Here is a 23985-nt window from a genome sequence, read left to right as displayed (position 1 = left end):
CAATCAGTGTCTTCTAGGCTGAGGCAGGATTGACAGTAAGAATAGAAGTGAGTTCCTCAGAGAAATGAATTGATTTCCTAATTACGGCTTCATGAACCGGTGGTCATGAAACCAAGCAGGATCCTATGGAGTTCCTGAACACAAAAGCTGTTCTGTGTCTCCAATTTCTTGATTACAGGAAATGGGCTTCATTCAGCGTCCATTACCTTTCCTGAGTTCCAACAAGCAGGTTCAAACTGTTGCTAACTAGGGAAGGGTGGATGCAGAGACACGGGAGGAACAATAGTCCAGCCTTGGCTCAGAGTTTTGGTTCTCCATCAAGGGATACACATAACAATATTTTTTAGCCATTTTGCAGATACTGAAATCCCTACCAGGTAGGAGAAATTAATGGTATGCTGCTCACGAGCATGTAAATCCCAGACTGGTTGGAACCAGAAGGTTAATGATGCTGACTCCCACTTACCTCACTACCAACCAATCAGAAGGTGGTCCACAAACTGGTCATAACCTCTTTGAACCATTACTATAAAATTTCTCACTATCCCCTCCAGGTTGGGACACACAATTCTGAGGACATTAGCCCAGTGTGGCTCCTTTTGACTAACAAAGCAATAAAGCTATTTTTTCCTACTTCACCAAAAACTGTCACTGAAAATCAATTCTTTGTCCAAGTACAGAGGCTGGGTTTGGCTTCAGTAAAGAGAAAAGTTCAGAATGATTCTCTTGTTTTGTTGTAGCCAAACGCTCTGGGAAGCAAACTCACTCAGAAGGACAGAGTGGATAGTGGAGTGCAGTGTATTACACTGGCAGGTCCGAGGCAGAGTTTCCTCTTTAGTCAGGGACCCTGACCGACTTTTGTGAAAACCTTATATACCTGAAGTGTATGTGCTCAAGATCCCATCCCCAAATTCCCTAAACCTAGCCTGGAAAATGTTAAAGGGAGATACAATCAGGTTACAGCCATGATTCATAATCAGAAGGGTCAGCTGGTTATACATTGTAGCCTACACCAATGGGTGCCATAAAGATTATAAAGGTGATTGACTACATAGGGGATTACTGCATTCTTTCTGACTATGGGAAATCTTGGTATGGAATCTGGTGTTTATCTGTCTGGGAGGCCTGTTCTGCTGTAGGTTATGTTATCTCCATGGCTACCAGGCACATAGTCCAAAGTTCACTGAAAATCCAAAGTTCACTGGGAATGTAAGATGGAGCTTCCTCCTTTTTCAAGATGGAGTCAGCTCGGCCTGTTCCTTTCCTCCTTCAGTTTGTGTAGTGATGAAGGACAGGGGTCAAGTGCTTGTTTTACCATCACCTCACAGGCATGCTCTAGAAGTCAGTGACTGGACTGAACAATAATTCAGTTTCTCAATCACAAATGAAAAAATGATCAAAAAATAAAGAATGAAATAGGAGACTCATGTTAGATTAAAAAATTACCAGTTTTAGCACACTGACATAAAAAGTGTTGTGTGCAACAGGAAAAAAAAGTATATTATTTACCTCTTTGCCTTCCTCTTTTTTTTCTCCTCTACCCTCTGTCATTTGATGCTGTGAATTCTTTAATAATGTAAGTGAGAGTTCAGCTTCTTTGAAGGAGAGATTTATACATGTCAAGGTAACTAAACATCAATGATGAAATAACTTTTAACCACACATTCTTTTAAAGGCAAGAATGCGGAACACCAATGTTAAAGAAATAATTCCTCTTTCGAGCTCTCCTCTAAGAGTCTTCTCATTCTCTCTTACTCTCTCTCACTGTTCCCTACAAAGTACATGTCTTCCAGTCTTTAATGCTACCAATTAATGGGATAATGTGTGGCCAAGAACATTCTAAATTATTCATGGCTCCCTCATTCTTTGTGCCAAACACTCTTGTCAACCCCTGGAGTGAAATGTAGCCTGCATGCCTCCCAGTGAAATTGAACTAGACCAGAGTTCATCTAATGTGATGTTCTGTAGGACTGAGGGTGGTGTTTCTAAAAAGAAAACATTCTCTTATAGGATGAGTTGACTACGGTGTCAAGCTCCTTTAAAATATACCCCCCAACAAGTAAAAAAGGAAAACATAGAGAAGTGCTAGGCCATGATGAACTAACAAGGCCAAAGTTGGGTCTTTAAGTGCGGGAACACGTTACAGGCAGTCTCAGTTAGCCCTGATTAAATTTTAAAATGGAGTTTGTGTAGAGATCAGTACAATTTCCCTGGAGTTTTAGAAAAACAGCTGCAAATCAATTACCAAGTATAGCACTTTAAAACAAGCTCATATTTGTAAAGTCCATTAAGTACCAAAGGAAGGTTAAGTATTTTATTATTGTTTCCTTCATTTTTGTAAAGTGACTCAGTCTCATTTTACTAACAAGGTCAACAATAAATGGCATTCAAGTAACAGAGAAGGTTTCTCACAATGTACTTACATTCACATCAACAGGTTTGGATGAAATATGACTGTTTTCTTTGTCCATTTTTAGATGTTCTGCAGGTGAACATCCAGAGGTGCCTCAGAGCCAGCTTTTCAGTCCCTTACATTCCCGCTTGAAAAGAACTGGTTGCCATATTCAAGCTAGCTAGAGGGACGGAGTCAATTTACCTCCACCGGGTCCAGTTCAGAAACCGAAGCTGCCTCATTGCTGTATAGTGAATGTTAAAGGGACCTAGCAGAGAGCTTCGCAAATCCAAACTAAAGGCTTCTTCATGTTACTCTGAATCAGGCCTCCTAGAGCCCAGCCTCAAGGCAAGTTTGCCTCAGGAGGATACAGGCCAACAATCCCCAGATATTTACAAGTCTTTTAAATGTTTGCCTGCATCTACAAAGGAATATTAAGAAATCTAACTTCTAACCCTCAGCATTGCTTCTTAGAAATCCCCACACTGCCCAGAGAAGGGTGAAATGCATAAAGGAGGTCAATTGTATGGTGATGGGTCGTGATTAGACTTAGGAGACAACCCCTTTTGTAATGTATATAAATATCAATTTATAATGTTGTACATCTGAAATTATATAATGTTTCATGCCAGTTTTGCCTCAATTAAAAAAAAAGAGAGAGAGACTTCCCTGGTGGTCTAGTGGCTAAGACTCACCCTCCCAGGGCAGGGGGCTCAGGAACTAGATCCCACATGCCACAACTAAGAATTTATTTTGCATACAGCAACTAAAGATTCCAAGTGCCCCAACTAAGATCCAATGCAGCCAAATAAATAAATATTTTTAAAAAATTCTTCCCCACCCACACACAGACCCATTTTTTTGGCTGGTATCTCATGCCAACTCCAGAAGCCTCACTTTCTAATTCTGCTCTCAGCTTTCTAGCTACACTCTCTAAAAATCCCTGTTCAAGAGGTTTTTTGGTTTCCTTTTTTACCCCCTCTCCTCTTGCAGTCCTCAGAAAACCCAGGCCCTTGCTGATGAAAGTCCCCTGTTTCCATTTCTCCTATTCTTCCCCAGGTCAACCTGAATTAGATTCAAGGTAAAGCTGCAATTTTGAGGGTTGAATAAGGCTCACACATTGCTCCCCTTGTCCCTGTGAGACAGGCATGATTCCCTCTGGGCAGTGGGCATCAGTGGAAAGTTGATCAATCGCCCTTTAAAGGGGAAGCACTGCTCTGCTGATCTGGACACAACTCTGCATCATTCAGGGGACAGTCATCAGAAAGCAAGTGAGAAACTGCCTACTGAAAGGGGTGGAAGATAGCTAAGTAAAGCCTGACAAACGAATTATGTCATGTTGTACACATTTGCTTCCTGGCTTTTTTATTTATTACTAGCAGTGATAAAATGACTAAGAATGCTTTAAGCTTTATAATGGTAAGACAGGGAATTTTAAATTGAAGTCCTTTTTAATTGCCTGTCCTTTTTGTATTTATTTCCTATATTTTTAGAACTACTCATTTCACAAATATAAGTAAAATATATGTGCTGGGCAGTGGCCACTGAAAAGACCCTCTCCTTGAGAATCAAACTTTAGACAGTCTCTTCTGAGCCCTCTTTATGGCCAGGCCTCATTCTGGGATCCTTATCTCATCTGCCTTCCCAAATGTAGAAAGAATCCTGCTGTCAACATGGAGAAAATCCCACTACCTTGATATCTGATTACCCCTGATAGTTGATTAAGTTCCTCAATCTCTACCTTTGATGTAGAGAATCTCAATCTTTGGCCTGCCTTTAGTAAGAATCCCTTGACATTTGAGGTTTCTTCTTAGTAGTTTTCTATCCATTGATACCCTCACCCTATACATTTGCTATCTTTGGGGCTTTTCTGGTGTCTCAGCAGTAAAGAATCCACCTGCCAATGCTGGAAACTCAAGTTGTATCCCTGGGTCAGGAAGATTCCCTGGAGAAGGAAATGGCAATGTACTCCAGTATTCTTGCCTGAAAAATCTCAAGGACAGAGGAGCCTGGAGGGGTACCATCTATGGCGTTGCAAAGAGTCCAACATGACAGCAATAAACAGCAGCAACAACCAGCTGTCTTTATTCAATCTGGAATTGAGCCAAGTTCTATTCTGAAATCTCTTCCCCCTATTACACCATTCTCTTTGAATAGAATTCTTTCAACTATGTGTTTGAAACACCAAGAATGGGAAGGGGCAGCAAATCACAGGAGGTTGCACTATATGTATAGAATTTTAAAACAATCATGAAACCAACTACAGGCTGATTTTTTAAATCTCTATTTGCCAACAGTTCTGAATAATGTCAGTGATAAAAATGTTCTTCTCTGAAAAAAAAATCTTTGTTGTAAATTCTAAACAATTGCTTCCATTACAATTAAGTTTTAATAATATATATATAAGCTTCAAATGGCACATTTTTATTATTCATTATTTAATAAATAAGGAATGTTATATAGAAGTTAATTTGAAGAACTCCCATTTGTGTGAAAGTGAACGTGTTAGTCACTCAGTCTTGTCCCACTCTTTGCGACCCCACGGACTATAGCCCGCCAGGCTCCACTGTCCACGAGACTCTCCAGACGAGAATACTGGAGTGAGTTGCTATTTCCTTATCTAGGGGATCTTCCTGACCCAGGAATCAATGGGTCTCCACTGCAGGCAAATTCTCTACCCATTTGTATAGTTGACCTCAAACACAAAAGGACTCTATTGAACATGTTCATTTTGAAAGTAAGTTTCTAACAGTTTGGAATCACTTGAACTCACCTGGCGCAGAATTTTTGCATTTCAGCATTTCAGTCCTGAATATTCATTGGAGGACTGATGTTGAAGCTGAAACTCCGGTACTTTGGCCACCTGATGGGAAGAACTGACTCACTGGAAAAGACCCTGATGCTGGGAAAGATGGAAGGCAGGAGGAGAAGGAGACGAAGGAAGATGAGATGGTTGGATGGCATCACCACTCGATGGGCTTGAGTCTGAGCAAGCTCTGGGAGTTGGTGATGAACAGGGAAGCCTGGCATGCTGCAGTCCATGGGGTCACAAAGAGTCAGACACTACTGAGCGACTGAACTGACTGACTGACTGGGGCAGAATTCCTGCTTCCAAAAACCTCTGTGGGACTACAAATTCCTGCACTTAGAGAGAATATTCAAATAAGCAATAATAGAATGATGATTGTAAAGACGAAGAAACAATTGCAACTATTTCACATTTGCTAATTTCATGTGATCATTCAAAATTAATTTATATTTAAAATGTAAAGCAAGAGTGGGAACTGAATGTGAGCTGCAAGGTATAATATTTTATATATAATATTTTGTATGCAATATTTATTTTGTTAATTTTATTTTTGCTAGCAAAATTACACAAAATCCAATAAACCTTTTCACTCTGTTTTCTAGATATTATTATTCATTTTATTTCGTGATTATTACAGAAAATGTGTTCATTGTATTAAGACAGGGCTTGTTTAAAAACAATTCCCTCCAAGTGGACAGATAAATGATAAAGCAAGTATAAAAAATACTAATGTTGGAATCTAGATGTGGTTATATGCATTTACACTACAGATTTCTTTCAACTATATTCTGAAATTTTTCTTGATTAAATATTGGAGAGAAAATTATCATCTCCAGGAGTCAAAACACTAGATAAATCATTGGTTTTGAGAGGTAATAGCAAAGGCAGCTGGGGTACAGGGTAACGTCTTGGTGAATGAGTTTTCATTCATCTCCTTTTGCTTTTATTGGGATGGAAGTTCTGGTGCAAAAATCCCTTCAATTGCCAGAACACATGGCCAAAGACAATCCCAATGGCCAGATGTAGGTTGGTGCTTGAAACAGCTTTCAAAGAGAGTTAAGGGATTTCTTTTCTTTCCCAGGAACAAAGATCCTTTTGCTGAGGGAAGCGAGGCAGGTGTCTGCCCACTGGCTGGTGAGCAGATAGTGTGCAGTGCCCTGATGGGAGGAGAGACATCTCCCCATTGGATTCCGTAGTGATTGTGGGAAGCACACAACTCAACACACCAATGCACCACATGAAAATACTTGCAGTGCTTCAGACTTTGGCTGCAAGATGAGCTTAGCATGTCAGAGGTGGGGCCAAGTCATCCATCTAACATGAGCAAGATTCTAAACCCCTGGCATGGAGGGCTCCTACCAGGGAGTAGGGTTGGGGCTGTGGCACTTTGACCCTTGCCTAACCAGAGGAGAGGCCAGTTGTCTTGAAACCAACAAAGTTCATTTCTGCGACTCTGACAAAATGTGGTCCACTGGAGAAGGGAATAGCAAGCCACTTCAGCATTCTTGCCTTGAGAACCTCATGAATAGCATGAAAAGGCAAAAAGATAGGACACTGAAAGATGAACTCCCCAGGTCTGTAGGTGCCCAATATGCTACTGGAGATCAGTGGAAAAATAACTCCAGAAAGAATGAAGAGATGGAGCCAAAGCAAAACCAACACGCAGTTGTGAATGTGACTTGTGATGGAAGTAAATTCCGATGCTATAAAGAGCAATATTGCATACTGCTACTGCTACTGCTAAGTCACTTCAATCGTGTCCAATTCTGTGCGACCCCATAGACGGCAGCCCACCAGGCTCCCCCGTCCCTGGGATTCTCCAGGCAAGAACACTGGAGTGGGTTGCCATTTCCTTCTCCAATGCATGGAAGTGAAAAGTGAAAGGGAAGTCGCTCAGTCATGTCTGACTCTCCGCGACCCCATGGACTGCAGCCCACCAGGCTCCTCTGTCCATGGGATTCTCCAGGCAAGAGTACTGGAATGGGGTGCATAGGAAACTGGAATGTTAGGTCCATGAATCAAGGCAAATTGGAAGTGGTCAAACAGGAGATGACAAGAGTGAACATTGACATTTTAGGAATCAATGAACTAAAATGGACTGGAATGGGTGAATTTAACTCAGATGACCATTATATCCACTACTGTGGGCAAGAATCCCTTAGAAGAAATGGAGCAGCCATCATGGTCAACAAGAGTCTGAAATGCAGTACTTGGATGCAGTCTCAGAAATGACAGAATGATGTCTGTTCATTTCCAGAGCAAACCATTCAATATCACAGTAATCCAAGTCTATGCTCTGACCAGTAATGCTGAAGAAGCTGAAGTTGAACGGTTCTATGAAGACCTACAAGACTTTCTAGAACTAACACTCAAAAAAGATGTCCTTTTCATTATAGGGGACTGGAATGAAAAAGTAGGAAATCAAGAAATACCTGGAATAACAGGCAAATTTGGCCTTGGAGTACAGAATTAAGCAGAGCAAAGGCTAATAACGTTTTGCCAGGAAAAAACACTGGTCATAGCAAACACCCTCTTCCAAAAACACAAGAGAAGACTCTACACATGGACATCACCAGATGGTCAATAATCCAATTGATTTTATTCTTTGCAGCCCAAGATGGAGAAGCTCTATACAGTCAGCAAAAACAAGACCAGGAGCTAACTGTGACTCAGATCATGAATTCCTTATTGCCATATTTAGACTTAAATTGAAAAAAGTAGGGGAAACCACTAGACCATTCAGGTATGACCTAAATCAAATCCCTTATGATCATACAGTGGAAGTGAGAAATAGATTCAAGGGATTAGATCTGATAGACAGAGTGCCTGAAGAACTATGGACAGAGGTTCGTGACACTGTACAGGAAGCAGGGATCAAGACCATACCCAAGAAAAAGAAATGCAAAAAGGCAAATTGTTGTCTGAGGAGGCCTTACAAATAGCTGTGAAAAGAAGAGAAGCAAAGGGCAAAGGAGAAAAGGAAAGATATACCCATTTGAATGCAGAGTTCCAAAGAATAGCAAGGAGAGATAAGAAAGCCTTCCTCAGGGATCAATGCAAAGAAATAGAGGAAAACAATAGAATAAGAGAGACTAGAGATCTCTTAAAGAAAATTTGAGATACCAAGGGCATATTTCATGCAAAGATGGGCACAATAAAGGGCAGAAATGGTATGGACCTAACAGAAGCAAAAGATATTAAGAAGAGGTGGCAAGAATACACAGAAGAACTACACAAAAAAGATCTTCATGACCCAGAGAACCACAATGGTGTGATCACTCACCTACAGCCAGACCTCCTGGAATGTGAAGTCAAGTGGGCTTTAGGAAGCATCACTACAAACAAAGCTAGTGGAGGTGGTGGAATTCCAGCTGAGCTATTTCAAATCCTAAAAGGTGATGCTGTGAAAGTGCTGCACTCAATATGCCAGCAAATTTGGAAAACTCAGCAGTGGCCATAGGACTGGAAAAGTCAGTTTTCATTCCAATCCCAAAGATATGCAATGCCAAAGAATCCTCAAACTGCAACACAGTTGCACTCATCTCACACTCTAGTAATGCTAGTAATGCTTAAAATTCTCCAAGCCACACTTCAGTAGTACATGAACCGTGAACTTCCAGATGTTCAAGCTGGATTTAGAAAAGGCAGAGGAACCAGAGATCAAATTGCCAACATCCGTTGGATCATGGAAAAGCATGAGACTTCCAGAAAAACATCTACTTCTGCTTTATTGACTATGCCAAAGCCCTTGACTGTGTGGATCACAACAATCTGTGGAAAATTCTTCAAGAGATGGGAATACCAGACCACCTGACCTTCTTGAGAAATTTGTATGCAGGTCAGGAAGCAACAGTTAGAACTGGACATGGAACAACAGACTGGTCCTAAATTGAGAAAGGAGTATGTCAAAGCTGTATATTGTCACCTAGGTTACTTAACTTTAGAGTACATCATGAGAAACGCTGGGCTGGAAGAAGCACAAGCTGGAATCAAGATTGCCGGGAGCAATACCAATAACCTCAGATATGCAGATGACTTCACCCTTATGGCAGAAAGCAGAGAAGAACTAAAGGGCCTCTGATGAAAGTGAAAGACGAGAATGAAAAAGTTGGCTTAAAGCTCAACATTCAGAAAGCTAAGATCACGGCAAAGAGATGGAGAAACATTGGAAACAGTGACAGACTTTATTTTTGGGGCTCCCAAAGCACTGCAGACGGTGACTGCAGCCATGAAATTAAAAGACGCTTACTCCTTGGAAGAAAAGTTATGACCAACCTAGACAGCATATTAAAAAGCAGAGACATAACAAAGGTCCATTTAGTCAAAGCTATGGTTTATCCAGTAGTCATGTATGGATGTGAGAGTTGGACTATGAAGAAAGCTGAGCTCTGAAGAATTGATGCTTTTGAACTGTGGTGTTGGAGAAGACTCTTGAGAGTCCCTTGAACTGCAAGGAGATCCAACCAGTCCATCCTAAAGGAAATCAGTCCTGAATATTCATTGGAAGGACTGATGCTGAAGCTGAAACTCCAATACTTTGGCCACCTAATATGAAGAACTGACTCATTGGAAAAGCCCCTGATGCTGGGAAAGATTGAAGGGGACGACGGAAGATGAGATGGTTGGATGGCATCACTGACTCAAAGAACATGAGTTTGAGTAAACTCTGGGAGTTGGTGATGGACAGGGAGGCCTGGCGTGCTGCAGTCCATGGGGTCACAAACAGTTGGACACGACTGAGCAACTGAACTGCACTTAGGATCCACTTCCCTCCATTATGACCAATGGCCATGTGCAAAGTCGCCATCTGATCATCACTTACCACCAAGGTCTCTGCAGAGGGGAGTGAATTCTGAGCAAACACAAGGTTGCACAAGGAGCCTGGCAAGTCAGCCAGCCACTTAACATTCTCTCCTGGTGTCCTGTAATAAAGGACACTAGAGTGATCCTAGCTTCTCCTCTCCTGCTGACTCACAGGGAACCTGATAGTAATTCTTTACATAACATCATATGGATCTTTTTTAAAAATGAAGTGATGTGGAACATCTTAGAGAATCCCTAGGTCTGTACCATTGAAATATTTCCTTAATAAGTTTTCCTTCTCTGGGCTCATCCCTTCCATGTGTTTATCACTAATAAATACATCTTTCTAAAATAACTCTCCAGTGTCACCTCCATCTTTGACAATGGCAGCCAGATCTTCTTTTGTTTAGCCCCCTAGCCTGATATTCAGGGTCCTCCTCAGTGTGGTACCAGGCTACAAAGTAGCCTGTCAAATCATGCAGTTTCAGCCTTTATTCCTCCATTTATTCACCCATCTGTCTGTTAACTCAACACTTATTGCATGCCTACTATATTATAGATGCCAAATATTTTTCAAGTGAATTAACTATATCTCTGCCCTTAGAAAGCTCTCAATAGAGTTTGATATTGAAACTCCAACTAGAAATCTTAATTTATCTACTTAAAAATTAATTGCAATATATAGTGGAACTATATGTAGATTTGTTCTGTATTTTCCAAGTCTCCTGTAAATGTGCTATACTTTCATAATTAAAAAAAATTTTAAAGCAAAAAATAAAAGCTCTCAATAGAGGCTATAACATTATATAATAGTTTCTATAAAAGATATGTCAACAAAACGCCCTAGAATCATAGAGGAGGCTGATATCAGCAGTCCTCTCCTCTCAATCTTGCTGTGTCCTGCTTCCCGCCCCCGTCCACATGACCTTATTCAAGTCCTTACCACTTTCAATAGCCTACTTTTCTACCTACTTTTTCACCCCAGCCCACAGCACTCTCTTCTTCCCCCAACTCATAGTCTTCATTGTGCATACCAGTACTTGAGACTTAAATATTGTTAGAATAATCCATCAAACACTGCGACATTTCTCAGTGTTGTCATGTTGATTATTTAGCTTATCATCTGTATATTCTGTCTCCACGTTCCTTGACCTCATACTAACCAGTTACATCTGCAATGACCCTATTTCCAAATAAGGTCATGTTCTAAGGTTGTAGGAGTTCAAACTTCAACTTATCTTCTGAAATAAATGACACAAACCCAAAACACCATGCAAGGTCTGTAAGAATGGAAGGGACTCTTGGAGGGCAGTCACTCCAACAGAGTAAACTTGCTTTCAAGTTTTGCAAGTAGACAGTATTGCAAAAATTCTAGAGTCTGTTCATAGTCTGGGGAAGCTGCAGGTGGCATCTAATCATGTTATCTAGATGTTATCCTGAACCTTGCCATGCTCTTCTGATTCCTTTTCCCTCCCTGATGAGGAGGGGGAAGTATAGTACAGTATGACCCAGTCATGGTCCAGAAGGAGCTGATCATCATCCATGATCAGTCATATCAATACCAAGGGACTAATGTTCAGACAAGACTGTCCTGCATCAGACCAGTAACAGGAGAATAAGGGCATGGATGGCCACTGTGACTTTTCTTTCTGGTTCAACAGATATATTAGAGATCTCTTTTCTCTTCTAAGTGTGCGATATAAAGAGTACTCATTTCAGCAGAAACAAGTGGTTGGGCTAAGGGGCACTTAGTAAACTAGACCAGAAGTCATTCTATAGCATATCCCTTAGTGGATAAACCCTAAAGTCAGATTGGCCCAAGCTGGCAAATAACAGTGTCACAGAAAGCGATGAACACATTGAGCTGGTAGAGTTCTGGCTTGCTGTAGGCACTGAATCAACTCAATGTTTGAGGAAGGAGTGAATCTCCTGTACTAGAAAGTATTGATCTTGGAAATTATGCAAAGGTCACTGGAATACAAAGAAATTCTTTATTTTAAAACAATTCTAAAAATGAGATGAATCAGATTGAAAGGATAAGATTGGGGAAATGACAGATGATAAAAAAAATGAGAACAATTAGGATAAAAAGTATGAAAGAAAACAATGGAATCAAAAAAGCATGTGGCATAGGGCAGGGTGGAGGGAAAGGAGGAATAAAAACAAGAGGGGAAGAAAGCAAAGGCATAGGAGCAACTAACACATTTTAAATGTGTATTCCGTGGCATAATTTGGCCTGGAGAACACCCTCTCTTTTCAGCACAGCCATGGTCTACACTGCTTTCTTTAGGAATAGCTTGTCTACCAGTTTCATCTCTCATGCTGTCCAACGCTCCAAGTTCCTTTGGAGTTTAGCCCTTGGCATTTCAACTTCCTCATGGGCTGTGTGCATGTTTCTGAAATCTGAAATACATACTGTCTGACTATTTGCTCATTATCCTAATTATTCACAATTAGAGACCCCAACAGCTTTGACTTAATTCACAAATGGCAAATGAAAAATCCCTCATTAAATGTTCTGGTCATTTCTGTCAAATAACAGATGCCCGGGAGCACAACTAAGATTCACATGTAAACATCACTGATGTGGTTTTTAAAAAAAAAAAAAAAAGACCTACCCTCCCAAACCCTCTACCCCCAAGAGAGAAGTATTTCTCAACTGAATTGCTGCTGCTGCTGCTAAGTCGCTTCAGTTGTGTCCGACTCTGTGCGACCCCATAGACAGCAGCCCACCAGGCCCCACCGTCCCTGGGATTCTCCAGGCAAGAACACTGGAGTGGGTTGCCATTTCCTCCTCCAATGCATGAAAGTGAAAAGTGAAAGTGAAGTCGCCCAGTCGTGTCCGACTCTTAGCGACCCCATGGACTGTAGCCTACCAGGCTCCTCCGTCCACGGGATTTTCCAGGCAAGAGTACTGGAGTGGGTTGCCATTGCCTTCTACGCTCAACTGAATTAGACACTCCTAAAAAAATGGTTTGGCTCTCCAACATTTTTTACCTTGAGGGAATTTATACAGTGTTGAAGCAGGGTTTTTTCCCTTCAGTTACAAACTGTAGGTTCAGATTTTGTTCCAGCCAGCACATACAATATCTGTGTGTGGTTTCTGTAGCATTCAATACTATTTTTTTTTTATTAATCATTGCTGGTATCTCAATGTGATTAAGCTGACCTACTTAATCACATTGATACCCTAAAACCTCAGGGTATCAGGTAGATAGGCATTTATTTGCCAGAATGTAGCCTGCTGGTCACATTGTCTCTGATCTCATCTAAAGAGTTCTACCCTCTTCCCAGGTGGCTCAGTGATAAAGAATCCACCTGCCAATGCACAAGACGCAGGAGATGCGGGTTTGAACCCAGGATGGGGAAGATTCCCCTGGAGGGAGAAATAGCGACCCACTCTAGTATTCTTGCCTGGAAAATGCCATGGAAAAAGGAGCCTGGCTGGCTGCAGTCCATGGAGTTGCAAAGAGTCAGAGGTAAATGAACACACCCTGGAAAATTAAAATAATTCTGTAATATGGCTGTGAGTGTTCATCAGGACACAGGAGCCTCCAGTGGGATTTTATTTCCTTTCCCAGCAGGCTAAGTGCTTCTGACTTATTGGGATGATTGCTGCCATCCTCTCACTTTCTCGTCAAGCATAAAGGGCATATGAACGGATGTCTCTGCTAAGTCATCACTCAGTGCATCAGTTTGCTGCAATGGACCGGAAAGGGTTTTATCTTAAAAAGAGTTTTTGCACTTCTTTCGCAAATTGTATGTCACTAGAAGTCCTTGACAGTGCCAACTGATACTGACCTATGGCTGCCAAACCTCCTTTCTCGAGATACAGTCTCTTCAGCCTCACTGATAAAAATGCCTTAGTTTCTTCAGCAAAGAATGGAGTCCAGCAAAGAATGGAGTCCGTCCACGGGGCTGGCATCAGATTGGGAGAGCCGCTGCTCTCCACATCATCCAGAGCCACGAGGAAGGACCACTCAGGGGGCGCTGCTTCCTGACTCTCCCTAAGATAAACCCACATCAGCTGAGGGAGCCTGTTCCTTACAAACACCTTGAGCGTGGCATGGAGCCTGACACCTAGTAGGAGATCAGTAAATCTTGGCTAACATAGTAAGTACTAATTAATAACATGTACTAATTACTGTGAATTAATGAATACAAAATTGTCAAAGACACAGTTTCTCTAAGCTTATTCCTTTTACCACAGAGGGGAGACTAGTTTTCTTCTCAAAATTAGATTTTGTACCCAAACAAAATGCCTCTTTCACCTTACCCTAATCCTGGCCCTAATTAAAAGATTCCAAAGAAAAAAATTTACGTAATTTTACAGAGCTTTGCAGGAATAATTCTGATGAAGAACCATAGGTTAAAAAAAAAATAATCGTAGATTAAACTTTCATACATAAAACAAGCTACCTTTAGTGTTGGTTACTTGTATACACAAGTGTGCTCCAAATTCAGGAAGGATTTAAGTACTTCTTACAAGCAGAACCCAGAAAATCATATCTGTGCTTTCCTGAATTACAAACAGGTGAGCTCTTCACTGTGCATTTCTACCAGGGGAGATGAAATGTTAGTCAAATATGGGACCACATCTTCACTTGTGTTTCCCCCGAGCCTAGGAGTGTGTTTAGGATGGAGAAGGCAATATTGATGTAATTCATAAAACCTTGGAATTGTAACGTTCAGGGTTCAAATTCTAGCCCCCCATTTACAACTATGTGATCCCATTTGACCTCTCTAATCCTCACTTTCCTAAAAAAAGTTATGGCAATACTCCCCTTGCAGGTTCATTATACATGTTAGAGGAGATGAGTTATGTCATCCAACATTTAGTAGGTGCTCAGTAAGTATCTTTCAAGTGGAATTCCCCCGGATCATTAATTTTCTCTTCAGTTGTTCTGAAGCAGGAGTTCTACTTTCGCAATTTCTCATTTTGCAATTTGTGTGCACCGTGCTCATCCCATCACAAGGGTGATACAATGTTCTCCCAAAGAATTATTGTTCCAAGAATGTTCCAAGGATGGCTCTTTAACTTTTCTAACAGAGGGCCATTTCAATATCTGTTTCATTAAATAAAGGTCAGTAGGGCAATATTCACCCTAAACCCATTTGAACCACAGTGAGTTGTACACTTGCCCTTCAAAATGGCTTTACATTCTCAGCTCAGGGCCATGAAAGTTGACATATTCATTTTGAGAATATATTATAGGCTCATTGCCACATCAGAACTTTAATTTTTCTGAATGACAAATCAATTAAACACATTTTGCTTTAATTTTCTTGCCTAAGATCCAACTTGAATTCTGGAAACAATTTCTGTTCTGGTGCCATATTATGGAATTTTTTTTTCCAGTTGACACTTCTGTTTTTTACCAACCATGTTCTACTTCAGAGTCATTAACAAGCATGAACCGCTCATAGATTTAATGTGGTCTTTGGAAGAAATGAAAAATGATGGGATTTGGAGCAAGGACCCAGCAATCATAAAACTCCTTTGAAGCTGCTGAGAAAGAACAAGTTCCTTGTAGGCAGACAATGTGTTTCAGAATATTCACAAATAGATTTTTAAAGTGCTAATGCTGATGAGAGTATAGAGAAATGGCCTCACTTATCTTTTACAGGTGAATGCAAACTGGTACTATAGGTATAATTTGACCATGTTAACCAAAAATGGGTATTCAGAGAATCTAGGAAATTATCCTAAGGAAATGATCATAAAGATACATCTATATAATTTTTGGGGGGCAGTGGACGGGGGGTGCTTCCCTTGCGGCTCAACTGGTAAAGAATCTGCCTGCAATACGGGAGACCTGGGTTCGATTTCTGGGTTGGGAAGATCCCCTGGAGAAGGGAAAGGCTATCCACTCCAGTATTCTGGCCTGGAGAATTCCATGGGTGGTATAGTCCATGGGGTTGCAAAGAGTTGGACACAACTGAGCAACTTTCACTTTCACATAATTTTTCATACTGTCAATTTTAATGGTTAATTTGGAAACATTCTAAAATTAACAAAAAATGATCAATTAAGTGAAATATGGTACATCATTTAATGGATTTTTGATGGGAAAGTATTTTGTCCTTTCCATGTAGAAGAGCTTTCTATGTAGGAAGTATTACTTCTTCCCATCTTGTTGGAACACCCCCGTGAGTCACATCTTCCTGTTTCTTGAGACAATATCTGCCCTCTCCTTTCTATGAAGCTTTATTGGTGAACAGATTGCATCCAAGAGGAACTAGATTCTTGCAAAAGGATAATGAAGCTGGAAACATTCTAAAAATGGTTTAATTACATATGTATTTTAATATTCTATGATGGTGTGCATTAAATTGTGGAGAGTGATTATCCTGGATAATGGGATTAAAAAGAGTTGTTCATGTTCCCTTAATGATTTGGATATTTTACAAACTTTTATCAAGGGAGGAAGAATACTTATTTTGAAATTTAAAAAAGGAAAAATTATTGCTGTCCCCATGCATAAATACTGTGAAGCTAGAGTGATGGAAAATTAAGTTTGCTAAACATTAATTGAAATCTGTGTAATTAATAAAGCAGTGGCGAGATTATAAAATAACTATAAGCCAACATCTGAAATCACTGTGTGCTTCCAAGGAGGACTGCCTCAGAGACTCATCTACTATGGATTATGTCATTGTTACTGGCAATACAAGGTAATCTTAACTTCAGTTCAGTTCTGTCTAGTCACTCAGTCATGTCCCACTCTTTGTGACCCTATGGACTCCAGCATGCCAGGCTTCCTTGTCCATCACCAACCTCTGGAGTTTACTCAAATTCATGTCCATGGCGTCAGTGATGCCATCCAACCATCTCATCCTCTGTCGTCCCCTTCTCCTCCCACCTTCAATCTTTCCCAGCATCAGGGTCTTTTCCAATGAGTTGGTTCTTCACATCAGGTGGCCAAAGTATTGGAATTTCAGCTTCAGCACCAGTCCTTCCAATGATTATTCAGGACTGATTTCCTTTAGGATTGACTGGTTTGATCTCCTTGCAGTCCAAGGGACTCTCAAGAGTCTTCTCCAACACCACAGTTCAGAAGCATCAGTACTTCAGCGCTCAGCTTTCTTTATAGTCCAACTCTCACATCCATACAGGACTACTGGAAAAACCATAGCTTTGACTAGACAGACTTTTGTTGGTAAAGTAATGTCTCTGCTTCTTGACTTACTCATATATTTTAGAAAGGATTAATGTTAGAAAATATTCAATTATCTTTTTTTTTTGTTGGGTGCACGTGATGGCAAAGAACTTATTTGATGTGGAAATTCTACAGTTTACAGTATGTCACATCACACGGAGAAAAACTGAGTACCAGAAGCCTAGGGCTTAGATGGCTCCCTAATCAGTGGTTTCAATGGCATAATAGTGTCCCTAAGGAGACACAGGGTTTGCATAATGACTGCTGCTGCTGCTGCTGCTAAGTCTCTTCAGTTGTGTCTGACTCTGTGCGACCCCATAGACAGAAGCCCACCAGGCTCCCCCGTCCCTGGGATTCTCCAGGCAAGAACACTGGAGTGGGTTGCCATTTCCTTCTCCAATGCATGAAAGCGAAAAGTGAAAGAGAAGTTGCTCAGTTGTGTCCGACTCTTAGTGACCCCATGGACTGCAGCCTATCAGGCTCCTCCGTCCATGGGATTCTCCAGGCAAGAGTACTAGAGTGGGGTGTCATTGCCTTCTCCGTGCATAAGGACTATTTAAGATTTATTCTGCCTAATCACTGCTGCTTGTAATTAGAAAGAATCATAGCATTCTAAGCAGATCTATAACTTGAGAGAGGAGAAAGTTTGTTCTTTTTTTTTTTTTTAACCTTTTGTCAAATGAGGTCTTAGTTTCCTGACCAGGGATTGAACCCGTGACCTCAGCACTGGAAGCATGAAGGGAATACTAGGGAATTTCTGAAAAGGTTGCCCTTTAAAAAAAAAAAAAAAAAAAAGGACTTGACTATACTCTGGATCCAAGCAAACCATTAGATTATTTTGTAGAGCTGAAATGGGTAAAGAAACTATCAAAAATTGGCACCTACCAAAGTGGTTCTTAAACATTGCTTAGGTGCAGAAAGCCTGGGGGGCTACAGCCCATGGGGTTGCAAAGAGTTGGACATAACTGAAGTGTCTTGGCATGCATACAGGGCATGTAGTGGCCTTTAGCTTCTTCACCATCTGCACAGTATGAAGGGATTACTAAGCCCTGAAAGATCATGGCCTTGAATCTACATCATCTAAGAAGCTGGGCTGTTTAAATGGAGAAATTTAGCCTTCAAAATGTTCAGGGGAACTAGGTTTATAAAACAACTTGCAGGAATGATGTGCTCATTTCTGCCAATAACTCAGTAATTTGCATTTTAATCTGTGTGCTTTACAGTTACCATAGCAGTGAAAGATCCTCAGTCAACAGGATTATGTCAATTTCAATGACGGTGAAATCAACAGTTAAGCTAATTTGAGGTCATGGAAATTAAATTTACTGTCAGCAATAGTGCTGCAACCTATTGTGTAATTAAAGCTTTCTGTAAATGTTAACTAAATGGCAACCTGCCTGGAAACAAAAAACAAGACCTTATGAAAAGTGAGCTTTGTTTTTCCATTAACAGAAGACCCAGTTTTCGTCACAGTTCTTGGTGGAAGGAATTATGTAAAGAGTAGAGAACTCTGGTCTATCTGGAGTCAGACGTTTTCTTAAGTCATCTTCCTGTTCTTTGACATATCAGAGAATCAGAAATGAGACCTGCATTCACCATGCAGCCTGTACAACCTTACTGATGACAGATCTACAGATGTGACTAGCTTTTAGCAAATCTTTTTGTTTCCGTGATCATGTGGAACATTGATCTTGGTTCCTGGGTTGAGGCAGCAGATGTATGAAGCTGAAAGCTGGGTGGGTGTTGTAGTCCTGTCAGGGACCTGCAGCCATCACCATATAAAGTTTTGCACATCCCACATCAAGGTGAGCTCTAACTGCACTGACCAAATTTGGCCTTTTAAAAACTAACTTGAAGGCACACACTTCTATAATTAAAGTAAATAACCAACAAGGTCTCACTGTACAGCACAGGAAACTCTGCTCATTACTCTGTAATAACTTAAATGGAAAAAGAATTTGAAAAAGAATAGTGCAAGGAGATCCAACCAGTCCATTCTGAAGGAGATCAGCCCTGGGATTTCTTTGGAAGGAATGATGCTAAAGCTGAAACTCCAGTACTTTGGCCACCTCATGCAAAGAGTTGACTTATTGGAAAAGACCCTGATGCTGGGAGGGATTGGGAGCAGGAGGAGAAGAGGACGACAGAGGATGAGATGGCTGGATGGCATCACTGACTGGATGGACGTGAGTCTGAGTGAACTCCGGGAGTTGGTGATGGACAGGGAGGCTTGGCATGCTACGATTCATAGGGTCGCAAAGAGTCAGATATGATTGAGCAACTGAACTGAACCGAACCAAATCACTTTGCTATATGCCTGAAACTAACACATTGCTAATCAATTATACTCCAATATAAAATTTTAAAAAAGCAAAATAAAAAGTAACTTGAAAACAAACAAATTTTATGTTTTTCTTTATGATCTCAACCTCTAACCCTGCCTCCTAGAAGTCTAAACCATAATAAGACTCCCAGGCCTGGGTACCACAGGGATTTCTCGAATCACCCTTGCTCAAGTCCACCCAGAAAGGGTCTATCTGTAAATCTAAGCCTCTTTCTCATTGTTTCAACTCTTTTGGGTCCAGACAGTTTGGGACAAGTGGTAAAGAGGTTAATACATTCTCATAATGGCACAAAGTTGAAGTTCCTGAGTCCAGTGACCTCAAGCAAACATTCCCTGACCATCCCAGGTCAGAGAACTCTTCCTTCAGAGGGTCCGAGTGAACACTGCTGTGCTTCAGCCCGTAAACAAGCAACACATGACACAAGGAGCTGTTGGGTACATTGTTTGCTCAGCTAACTGCAAATTCAATTAAGAGCCATATCCATATTTCACTGTATCTCCTAGGGGTTGACTGATTCAGTTCAGTTCAGTTCAGTTCAGTTCAGTCGCTCAGTCGTGTCCGACTCTTTGCGACCCCATGAATGGCAGCACGCCAGGCCTCCCTGTCCATCACCAACTCCCGGAGTTCACTCAGACTCACGCCCATCGAGTCAGTGATGCCATCCAGCCATCTCATCCTCTGTCGTCCCCTTCTCCTCCTGCCCCCAGTCCCTCCTAGCATCAGAGTCTTTTCCAATGAGTCAGCTCTTTGCATGAGGTGTCCAAAGTACTGGAGTTTCAGCTTCAGCATCATTCCCTCCAAAAAATCCCAGAGCTGATTACAGGATGATTTTCTAAGTCATTTTCTTACATTCAACACATAATGTGTTTTTTGCTGATTATCAGGCAGTTTTTGAATAAATAAATAAATAGAAAAAACAGAATGAGACATTAGGACCTTAGTTAGTAATACCTTAGGAAGAATTAGTGAGAGAGATTTAGCAGAAAGGCCATACAGTTGAAAGAAATGTGTGTTGCTCTGGGACGTGAAATCAGTCCAATTGTCTTTTCTTATCTTTATTGGACTTTGGAATCAGTGTTAAATAACCCTCATGATGTGAGTTGGAATCAATATGTTTGTCTTTTCCCAACAGTTTCCTAAATTTATCAATATCTATTTCTTCCAACTGTCCTTAGCACAGTCTCACCCAGCCCTTCTCCCTGTACTTCTTCACTCAGATCACACATGAAGTACTGATATTCTATAGAATTTTAGTTCGGATTATTATAGTAAGTTTTCTCTCTCTATTTTTTAGTCCTTGATTATTTAAACAAGAATGAAAATTTCTAACTTATCTTTATTTCCTATATCAAGTAGTGTTTTCCTGGTAATATATTTTTCTTAGTGGAATATTCAACCCAATTTTATTTTCAAATATGTTTTTTGTTAATATTTTTGTGTCACTTTGAGATTTTAAAAAAATTAGCTATATAGAAAATTATGTGTTCAATGCTGTTGTTTTTTTTCCCCTTCAGCACCATAAAAATATTACTTTATGTACCTAGGGTACTACTGAGAAGTCTAATGTCCATCTGATTCTTTTTTCTTATATGTGATGAGCTTTTATTCTTTAAAAACTTTGAAGGGTTTCCTATTTATTTTCAGTGGTCATATATTTCACTGAAATATTTCCCACTGAGTGCTCCTATCCTTTATTTTTTGGCATCTTATAAGTCTTTTAAAACTGAGTTCTTAGGTTTTTGTGTGGGGTTTTTTTTTTTGTAATTTTAAGAAATTCTCAAAATTATTTCTTCAAAATTTTCCTCCCTTACCTTGATTTTTTTCTTTTTCTTCTGAAATTTCAACTCTATGACTTTTTGCCCAAATCAATATTTCTTTTGTATTTCCATCTGTTGTCCCCATCCTTTTTTACAGGATCTTGTTTTAATATTCTAGTTTATTAATTTGTTATTTTTATCCATTCTACTGTCAATCTTTATTTTATTTATTTTTTGGGCATACCACATGGCTTTCAGGATCTTAGTTTCCAGCCAGGAATCGAACCTGTGCCCCCCTGCAATGGAAGCATAGAGTCTTAACCACAAGACTGCCAGAGAATCCCCTGTTATTTTATTATGTTTCATATCCCCATTTTGTTTTTTCTTCATAATGGATGGAATAGCTTCAAGCTTCCAATATTTGCTCTTACCATTTTTAGTATATTATTAGACTAATTATAAATGATTCTTCTCTCTGGCCCATGAAGTCCTCTTCATCCAGTACTCCAGTGTGTCTTTAGATGACAATACTTACACTTCTCAGTGGTCTTCCAGTTGCTGCCCATGAGCTCACATTTCCCTTAGATTATCTGCTACCTTGACTGCAAATGCAAAACGGAGAAGGGGAAGAAAATCTCAGGCCCAAGCTTGGATTGCTTCTGGTGAGTTGGGAACAGACATCTGCTTGTTGTGGTTGTGTAGTTGCTAAATCTCTTTTGCCATCCCATGGACTGCACCCTGCCAGGCTTCCTAGGCAAGAATACTGGAGAGCATTGCCATTTCCTCCTCCAGGGGATCTTCCCCACCTAGGGACTGAACCCGCATCTCCTGCATCTCTCGCATTGCCAGGCAGATTCTCTGGACTCTCTCATACCTCAGTCTTGGGCACTCGGGGTAAAATTGTCTCCTAGAGCCTCACATTTTTCAACACCGTCATCTCCAGGCTAAAACACCTGATGAGACTGAAGGGGTGGGAGCCTGATGGAGCAGGGGCGTCTTGTTAGGAGGAAAACAAGCCAGAGTGCTGGCAAGTTCACTGTGTTGTCTGCTCCTCCCTCCAGCTGGCCTCTGTCAACCCCGGACTGTGCTGCTTTCCTGCCTCTTAAGAGTCTCTGGTGGAGAAAGGGCAACGTAGAAAACAGAATTAGCATACTCTGAAAACTCTCTCCCACACCTAGCCCCCCACCCCCTATGAAGGTTATGTCCCACGTCCCCCCTTCCCCCATCAATCCCAAATGGGAATCTAACCATCTTCCAATCTCTCACCAGGAATTTCCTCCCAGTTTTATATCATTTGGGGGATTCCATTAACCTCCCTCTCTTGCTTTTATGGCAAATCCGAGGTCAAGTTTGAGAAAAGAATTCAGCTACATGTTAATATAACATCTTTCCAGGAATGGACAACTTACCAGTGGTTGTCAGAGGGTCACTAGGTCTCCTAGAGAGTACCTTAGATCCTTTATGCGACCCACAGGATAATTTCCTTTAGAAAGTGAAAGTCACTCAGTCAAGTCTGACTCTTTGCGACCCCATGGACTGTAACCTGTCAGCTCCTCTGTCTATGGAATTCTCTAGGCAAGAATACTGGAGTAAGTTGCCATTTCCTTCTCCAGGGGATCTTCCCAACCCAGGGATCAAACCTATGACTTTTATATCTCCTGCACTGGCAGGCAGATTTGTTACCACTAGCGCCACCTGGGAAGCCCTACATGAAGGAGTAGGGACCAGAATTCAGCCTCCTCCCCATCCCGCTTCTGTTCAGTTCAGTTGCTCAGTCGTGTCCGACTCTTTGTGACCCCATGAATCACTTCAGCTCCATGGGAATCCTGCAGAACTCTCTATGGAAGCCTAGAACTGCAAAAAACACAGTCTGATGAACCATCATCCAGCATCTAGAGTGTGGCACTGTCTACAGTTTCACTTATTTTACCTTTTCTTGTTAGTTAACAATTCATTATATGAGTACAAGACTTAATTTTTTTACTAAATGAATCACAGTGTTTTCCTTTTTCACTGGGAGGAAAGAGTAAGATGAATTGGTGGTTCCCGAGGTTTATTTCCCTTCTTAAGCTTTCATGGATCAGAAAAATATTTAAAACATCTCAGCTAGATCCAGTCTTGGGCAAAGTTCAAGAGTGTTCCATAAACAAATGTTTACAGAGAGCAATGTAGATTGCTTATCACTTCTGGCTGATGAAGAAACTGTATAAATATCTGCATCAGACCCAGAATCTGGCCTGTGGGGAGGAAGATTATTGATAGAGAAGGGAAAACTGTTCTCTTCTTCAATCATCCAGCTGATATAAACACCCTCTGCATAGAACATCACAAAAGCGGAGGCAAACACGCGCGCCTGGGTGACAGCTTGATAATCCTCTCCACATTCTCAAATCACATGTGCACACACGCATGGAAGCACACTGGAAGAAACACTTGTGGGCAGGTTTTCACAAAGAGAAAAGCAAACGGGTGGGGGAGGAGAATGAGCGAAGGCATGAGAAAGCTGTTTACCTTCCCACAGGATCCACGGTCTGAAAAAGGCGTGGTCCTGACACCAAGATCTCCGCCGCCTTTTAGGAAACTGGGAGATCTGTTCCATCTGCTAAAAGCCATCTGGACTCTGAGATCTGGGAAAGGCTCTTGCCTGGTGGTAAAACTTTATCAGTGCACAGACCTGAAGAAGAAAGGGTGGGGGTGGTACAAAACAGTGTTCCTTTTG

Source organism: Bos taurus, chromosome 1, assembly GCF_002263795.3.
Source record: "Bos taurus isolate L1 Dominette 01449 registration number 42190680 breed Hereford chromosome 1, ARS-UCD2.0, whole genome shotgun sequence".
NCBI lineage: Eukaryota > Metazoa > Chordata > Mammalia > Artiodactyla > Bovidae > Bos > Bos taurus.
This window is presented reverse-complemented; position numbering follows the sequence as displayed.